We start from the raw sequence: 8,817 nt of genomic DNA, 5'->3' as shown, positions 1-8,817 counted from the left end.
AGAATCGCTGGAGCCCGAGATCGAGGTTGCTGTGAGCTGTGAACGCCATGGCACTCTGCCAAGGACAACATAGTGAGACTCTGTCAAAAAATAAAAATAAAAAAATTATCCTTCTTGAGCAAGTAAATTCTTCCATCTTATTATATCTCCACTAATTTTAGTCTAATATGATCATAATTGCATTACAGAGATTCTAAGGGTTCACCTCAATGAGACGGATCTGCAGCAGAATAACTCTGAATGACATCTTTAATGATTGTAGGTATATTGTGTAAAATAATAATACAAACGACAGCAGTCAGGACAATCAGCATTTTTTGAAAGTTTGCTATATGCTCGGGTCTGCCTTAAGTGCTTTTTATGTATGAAGACATTTAGTACTTGTATGAAGCCTAGAAACTTAACATCATATTTTAAGAACAAAGAAACTGAGGCAAAGAGAATTTAGATAACTTGGCTGCAGTAGCCAAGCTAGCAAGTAGCCCAGCCAGGGTTCACAGCCTGATGTTCTGCAATCCGTAATGCCCTATGTGGTGTGTTTAGTAAGGGAGACCTCTGGGCGCCCTCAGATTTTATATATATACAAACAATGTGTGGAACAAGTAAAAAGTTACAAAGATAAGAAACAAACTTCAAAAGAAAGTTAATTTAACAATGTAATAATAGATATGTAATGTATTTTTAAAGAATCCTAACTAGGCAAAAAAAAATTTTAAAGTGGTCTTATTTTAAACTGATTACAAAAAAAAAAATAAAAATCCTGGAAAGTAAAATAAATAGGTATTCAAAAATTGCAATGTCTGAGATGTTAGTGTAAGGTGTTTCCTTTGTCTGTTTCCTCAATTTAAAAAAAAAAAAAAAAAAGCTTTGGAAGAGTTTGGCAAAATGAGACTAAATAGTGTCGGAGCCAGAGTGACCTAACAGGAAGCTGGGCTATTCCCACTGCCAGTGATCTCTGAAAAAGACTCTGAGGCTCCCTCTCTGCTCCAATAGACAGGAGGGACTTAGGGCTGGATAATCGTCAAATTCTTACCTCGCCCTTTCACTGCGAGGGGGATCAGATTGCATTTCTTTCTGTATTCTCTGCTTCCCAGTTTCTTGATCTGTTTAAAGGAAGTAGAGAAAATAAATCCTCTCTTTAGTACCTCGAAGGAAAACAACCTCAACGCCGCTTTGAAAAAAACAATCTTTCCAAGAACTTTCTTCAGAGATTTTACTCGTGAGTACTTGGCACTGGGGGGAAAGCAGAGTTCTGAGAGTTAGCAACGGGTTGGGGAGGACCACGGTCTATTCCTCCAATAAACTCTTCCTGGTAAACAACATAAATTCAAACTGCAATGGGAAATTAAGACCTCAGCATGTTGCATTTAGTTCTTAAGCAAATATATGTGCAATGTTTATGCTTTTAAGATGACAAGCAATTTTGTAATTGGTTGGTGTTATGTAGCCTCTTTATAGTTTTAAGATTGTAGTACTTTATTTACTAAGTGTGTTTGGTTAATTGGAATTTTATTGAAGGTTTGGTTTACCTTTCAATTTTATTTAGTATCATATAAAGAACTGTAATGAACACACTGACCTCCTGCTGTTTAAAGAAACATCTTTCATTGTCATTAATGGGTGATACTTAAAATGAAATATAAACATTAGAATTATTGGAATCTAAATTAAATATTTTTTGCCAGCATTAACTATTCTCTAAGGCAATACAGGTCTCAAAGATTAACACTCATATTCCAAAGTATTTAAATGAGAATACTCATGGTCAAGTCTGTTACGTTGTACAGTTTTTTAAATTAAAGCAGTAGGTTACATACCTGTATACGGTCAAGTTCTTGTTAGCTATGAAAAAATATTCAACATTGCATCTGGTAGAAAGGGAATGCACATAACATAGGAGTCCATAACCACGGAACTATAATGAGAAAAACAATTATTTAGTTATGAAAAAAAAACTTATTAGTATAAAAAAATTACTGAAAAAATTAGGGCTTAGAGCAGTACCATGTGGGAAAAAAAGAAAAGATAAGCAACAGCCGCACTGTGACTCAGTGCTCTGGAAATTAGTCACAAAATGACTTTGTATAATATGAGATAACATAAACACCAAGGGCAGAACCCAAGCAGGAAATATACAGCCAAGAGGGTCATTTTTTCTGTGTAAAGCCATCATGTTTATGTCAGAGAAGAAAAGTTGTGATAGTTTTCCGATATTGCACAATTTTTAAGCCTCACAATATCCTTTTATAAAATATTTTAAGGATTTTTTATAAATACATCATTGTAGTGCATGATCATTTCAAGGAATAGTATTCATATCTCATTTAGTTCTTAAAGAGGGAACACAGTCTGTTTGGAAACTTGTTTGAGTGTGAAATGTTAATTTGGAACTTATAGCTTAATAAAATGATGTGAAATATAAATAGAGATCATTAGAGATTGAAAAATATTAATACACATAACTAACATAAAATCTTAAATAAAGAGTAAAACTTTAAAATACATTTAACAATTTCAGTAGGTATGTTGGGAAACCAGATTTGTCTTATTTAGATGACCCTGGAATCTTGTTAGAAAACTTTGATGACATTCATATTACTATTTGGTTCCTAGCTCTATTAGATATGCTGAATTGGACAAGTTACACTTTTGTTTTGTCTTGTTTATTTTCCTATCTTTAAGCATTTGTTTTACTTCCAATGAATATATCGAAAGTCCTTTTGGAGATGTGATTCTTCTTCAAATAGATCATGCCACCAATTGTACTTGGTGATCTGATTTATTATCTGTAATTCTGTGCTTCATTTGCTTATTATTTGTACAACTATTTTGATAGAACCTCCTATCATAAACATTATTGTTAAATTTACAAATAATACATAAAATGAGAAAACATTTTTGTATTAAAATACTGTTTTTATAGTATTATTTGAAGAGTCCCTTAGGAATTAATTTCTTGACCTTAATTACTTACATATTTCAAATTTGAAAGGTAAGTATGAATGATGACCAACTAAAAGACCAGACTCAAAAGTTTTTATATGACCAGAATGCCTGGCCATCTAACCAAATAGTAAATGTGTTATAGATTCTTTAGGAATTGTTGATTGGTTCATATCAGTGTCACAAATTTTAAAATGTTGAAAAACTTATATCCACCTAATAGAAGAAAATGCACCCCTGTAATCCCAGTAATTTTGAAGGCCAAAGCAGGAGGATCATTTGAGTTCAGGAGATCGAGACCAGCCTGAGCAAAGTGCAGGAGTTCAAGACCAGTCCAAGCAAAGTGAGATCCCTACCTCTGCTAAAAATAGAAATCTTAGCTAGGCATGGTATTGGTTACCTGTAGTCCAAGCTACATGTTAAGCTGAGGCAGGAGGATTACTTGAGCCCAGTAGTTTGACGTTACCGTGAGCTAGGCTGAGGCCATGCACTCTAGCTTGGGTGACAAAGGAAGACTCTGTCTTAAACAAAATGAGAACATCCTGACTAAAATAAATAAATAAATAAATAAAATAAGGAGAGACAATAAAGGAACATTCCCAATACAAATATTAAATGCCTGGGGTGGTAGATACTTCAACCACCCTGATTTGATTAACTTCAATTGTATGCCAGTATTAAAAACATCACAAGTGCCCTATAAAGATACACAACTAATATATACCCATAATAATTATAAGTATTTTTTAAATGAAGAAAAGTATTCAGAATAGATTTTTATAAAAATCTTGTCACTATTAAACAATTGAATGATAATATAGATTCAAATTGGTTAATTATATCACCAGTTTATTTTTTCTATATGGAAATGATCAAAGAATTGTACTTTAATCCAACTCATCTATTCTTCATAAAGGCCTTCCCCTGCCAGCCACCCTTTTTCTAGTTACCATCCTGAGGAATTAACTTGGTAGATTGGCTTTTTAAAACACACAAATATTCTGAAATTCTTTAGTGTCATAGGTAGCTTTTGTTATCTTTTATAGAAATAAAACATTATAATTCTTCCTGATTGCTAATATGTGCTGTAGAAGAAATCTGAATTCAATAGATATGGAGTGGCTTTTGAAGTCTCTGTTTCTAAATATTAAATCTTACCAAAATGAGGAAAAGGTGAAAGTTTTTGAGTGCGTTTTCTTCATACCAGACCATCTTTCTTAGCTGTCTGAGCAACTCAGTGACTGCTTTCTTGATATTTTGTACCAACTCCAAGGGCCCGGTCTTCTCATTACCCATTTTTCCCTTGTTCACTTCTCCAGGTAGAATCAGTGCCTGAGATTCAACCACCAAAAGGCTGAGGGCAACTTAGTCATCTCCACCATTCTTCCCAAAACCAACAACAAAAAGTACTGGGCCCATGTCAAACCCATTGTTTTTAGTTTTCTTCAGGCCTCCCCTTGGGATTCAATATTCTTAGTGGAACATCCACATGTTAAAATTGTTTTTAAACCCAAAGAATAAAAGGACATAATAAATATCTCAATGCTGTAATATTCCTGTCCCAGTGGTTCCTTCTGTTGGACCACAGACCACTTGGGAGACTGAAAATAATTGCAGTGAAATCCCTAATCCAAATGTGATGGAACAAGGATAGCTTGCTGTTGACTCGGGCTTATAAGGCTGTTTTAAATATTAGGAATGTGAAAATAACTATTAATAGGATATTGATAAAATGTAGCTTTTTCATGGCAAGTGTAGGGTGCTCCTGATAACATCCTCAACACTGCTGCCACTCTGTAGCCAGCCTTATTTATCTTTATTCCTAACCTTGACCATTGCCTACTTCTATTCAATCCTCGGATCCTATAATAATTCAGCTCTAAGCATCACCTCATTTCTCCCTCCTCATTTCCCAAGGCTTAAAAAATAGAGCAAATCTCAGAAATGGGGGGTGAGTCTCTACAATAATGTCATTTGTGAAGATTTGGGTAATATGTGCAGTATTAAAGTCCTTTTAGGAAGCTTCAAAGTCCTGGATTAATTTGATTCATTAGCAAATGAATCAAAATGGTTACGTTAAAATGTCTTGGGCCTGATCTTGCTCTTTCTTGTGTTCCTGATATCAATTATACATAAATGCAAAAGGAATGGAGTTTTGATACGTGATACGTGAATGAACCTAGAAAACATGATGCTACCTAAAATAAGCCAGACACGAAAGGACAAATAATAGACGATTTCATTTATATAAATATCTAAACTAGGGAAATTCTTAGAGACAGAAAACAGATTAGGGATTACCAGGGGCCACATGAGTGGTGATTTACTGCTTATGGGTACAGGGTTTTTGTCTGGAATGATGAAAAATGTTTGAAATAGGAGTCATGTTGTATAATATCGTGAATGTAATTAAAGCTTCTGAGTTGTATATTTAAAACTGGTTAAAATGGCAAATTTCATGGTCTATATATTTTACCACAGTAAAAATTATTTTAAAATGATGTAAGAATTCATTTTGAAGAATTCTGGCTTCTTGTTGACATTCTCTTCATATTTTCTTAATAAATAGATTAAAAGTATAAGTATTATAATGTTGATTGCCTGAAGTTTTTAACACGAAGACAGAAACTTCCTGCTAGAAACTCAAGTATATTTTTACATGAAATTTCTGTACTTCAGGCTAAATATTTTTATTTTATTCATAATGGTTTCTTTTTTTCTGATTTTAGTATCAGGCTAATTCAAACCTCATGGATGGGGTTGGCAAGTATTCAAACCATTCTGTTAAATTTTCTGGAAGACTTGACATAAATTTGATAGTATTTCAGCTTTCAATTTTAGATAGAATTCACCAATGAAGCCATCTGAGGCTGGGACTTGTGGGATATTGTAATTACAAATGTTATTATTAAAAAATGGTTATAGAGAGGAGCACCTGTAGCTCAAAGGAGTAGGGCCCCATATACCAGAGGTGGCAGGTTCAAACCTGGCCCCAGCCAAAAACTGCAAAAAATGAATAAATAAATAAATAAGCAAATAATTATAGAGCATTCCAGGTTATCCATTTCTCCTTGAGAGAGATTTTATGTCTTTCAATGAATTAGGCCATTTCAATTTTTTGTCCAATTTATTGACATAAAGTGAATATTCTTTCATGATAAAATCTGCAATGGCATAAACCTTCACCTCCTAATGTTAGTAAGTTGTTCAATCTACTTAAAGGCTAACCATTTTATACATTTTGCAAAAGAGCTAGCTTTTGGTTTCATTGACTTCATATTTTCTGTTTTCATTGGATTTATTTTCACTCTTATTTTGATTTTCTTGCCATATATTTCTAACTATTGCTTTATTTTTACTTTCATTATTCTGTGTTTTTATTTGGCTAAAAATATACTCTGAGTTCTGTGTTTTAAGCATTGACCCATAGATTATTTAGGGTGTTACTTAGTTTCCAAGTATTTGGGTATTTTCCAAAGATTTTGGATATGTCTGTATTTATTTCCAGTTTAATTGCATTAGGGTCAGACTACATATTTTATACATTTTGAAATATTTCTGACTTTTCAAGACTTATTGTATGGCTCTGAATGTGATGTAACCTTGTACATGTTCTGTATGCATTTGAAAATTACGTGCATTCTGCTTCTGTGGAATGAAGTGTTTTATAAATGTCAATTAGATCAAGTTATTTCATAGGGTTGAGCAAATGCTTCATATCCTAATTAAATGTTTTTGTATAGTTTTTTATTGTATTTGGGGACCTGGATATTGAAATACATGACTACAATTCTGTATTTGTCTAGTTAACTTTCCAATTGTCAGTATTTGCGTCAAGTAATTTTTTACTTGGTACCTAAACATTAGGATTGTTTTGTCCTCTTGATGAATATTGTTTTCATTACTCACATAAATTGACTCCCTTTAACACTTTTAATATCCTTGCTCTAAAATGTAATCTTATTTTAATATAGCCCCCTAAGGATTCTTTTGATTGTGTAAAGATGGTAAAACGTCTCTCATCTTTGCACTGTTAATTTGTGTGATCAACTGTCAGGTGGATGCTGTTAGGCAAAGTAGAGTTGGGTTTTCCGATCTTACTCAATCAGGTAATGCTTACCTTTACCTTAGGTACTTTCTGATTTATATTTGATACGCTTGTGTTTAAATCTTTTATGATGCCATCATTGTTCTATTGGTTCTGTTTTTTTTCTTTTTTATGTTTCCTTTTTTTGCATTGATTCTTATATGTGATATTATTTGTTGGCTTATTTGCTTCAATTCTTTATTTTATTTTATGGTTAGTTTGGGATTTGGGGCATAAATCTGTGATTTATCCTACTTCTATCTTCAAGTGATATTAAACCATTTCTCTTAGAGTGTAAGAAATTTCAAACAGTATACTGTATTTACTTTTTTGCCCCCATGCTATTGTTGTTATACATTTTGTTTTTATATATGTTATTAGCAATGTGCTATAATGTTATTATATTGGCTTCAAACAGTGAGTAATCTCTTTAAAATAAACGTTTGGTTTGGAACACATTTAGAATGTTGTGGTGATACAGCATCATCATATACCCCACATGAAGCTTTCCCTTGTAAACATCTTTTATGAGCTTAGAACTTTTTTCAAAACTGATGATCTAATTATCTTTTAAAGAGATTTATTTTTTAAGATATTTTATATTTACTGACATAGTTACCGTCTCTGGGTCTTCGTTCCTTTCTGTAGATCCTCATTTCCTGCTGGTGCCATTTTTCTTCTTCATTTTTTCCCCTCTCTTTTTAGGAGTCTACTTATACATCCATCAATTCTCCATTCACGTCTTTTGGAAATACTTTTTTCTCTCTGCTTCAGTGTACATAATTTCCATCATTACGTCTTTAAGTTTCTTATTTTTTTTTTTTCTTCAATGCTTCATCTATTTAGTATCCTGTCTAGTATAAATTTAATTATAGACATTTTTAATTTCATCTATATACACTGGGCTTGGGTCTCCATCTTCTAAATCTCCACCTAACAATACACTTAATATTTTCTCTAGCTTCTGGAACATAAAATATGATTTTCCTTAAAAGTCCAATTATGATTTTTAATATCACAGTCTACTAATTCTTGTTTCTGTGTCTATGTCATTTGCCTTTTCTTATTGTGAGTTATATTTTAGTATTCTTTGCATGCTTTGGTGATATATGTGTGTCTCATAGTTCTATAAATATTACTGAACTTTCTTTTGTGATGATGTGAAATCACTTTGGTATTTTGTTGTCTTGCTGTTAAAGTTTGTTAGGTAGGACTGAAGAAATATTTATTCTGTGGTTAATTTTTTCCTCACTACAAAGGCAAACAATCCTCTGAGTATTCTACTTGAGGCTCTAAGAGTTGAGATTTTTGTAACTTAGGGGTAGGAACTATCCCCAGCTTTATGTGTGTAAAGGTGGGTCTCTACCCCAACTTGGGTACTTTTCTTTCACACATGTGCTAATCAGTATTGAGATGAAGATGTGAGGTCCCTCTGAAGATCTCTGGGTTTGTTCCCTATATACTTTTCCATCTGGTACTCTGCTCTGCCTATTCTAGCCACCTTGGCTTTCACAGACTCTCTGCTGTGTCCCCTAAACTCAGGGAGACCACATGGCTCTTTTAGAATCCTTCCTCTCTGATTTGTACTATGGAAAGTCTCTTCACTGGTTCTGCTAGAACAAACGTAGAGCTGAATTCTTATTTTCAGTCTCCATACATAGGAGATTATGATTTGACTCATTAGCTGTCATTGGGAAATTTCATATTAAGTAATTCTCTTGAAAATTATGACTTCCTGTAATGGAAGCCAAATTCAAGAACAGTTTCCCTAGAGAATTGGCCAATCT

General features: G+C 33.1%; 1 protein-coding gene across 2 annotated transcripts in view; it reads left to right on the top strand.

The window, feature by feature from the left end:
- The first annotated feature begins 961 nt into the window (after positions 1-961).
- TFPI (tissue factor pathway inhibitor) overlaps positions 962-8,817 on the top strand; it is a 59,240-nt gene continuing 51,384 nt past the window's right edge. For both annotated transcript variants that reach the window (XM_012812205.2, XM_023507634.1), the window contains exon 1: positions 962-1,219. The gene's annotated coding sequence lies outside the window, so the exon portion shown is untranslated. The remainder of the gene's footprint in view (positions 1,220-8,817) is intronic.

Source organism: Otolemur garnettii, unplaced genomic scaffold (genome assembly GCF_000181295.1).
Source record: "Otolemur garnettii isolate 467f Iridium unplaced genomic scaffold, OtoGar3 scaffold00195, whole genome shotgun sequence".
Classification (NCBI taxonomy): domain Eukaryota; kingdom Metazoa; phylum Chordata; class Mammalia; order Primates; family Galagidae; genus Otolemur; species Otolemur garnettii.
This window is presented reverse-complemented; position numbering and strand designations above follow the sequence as displayed.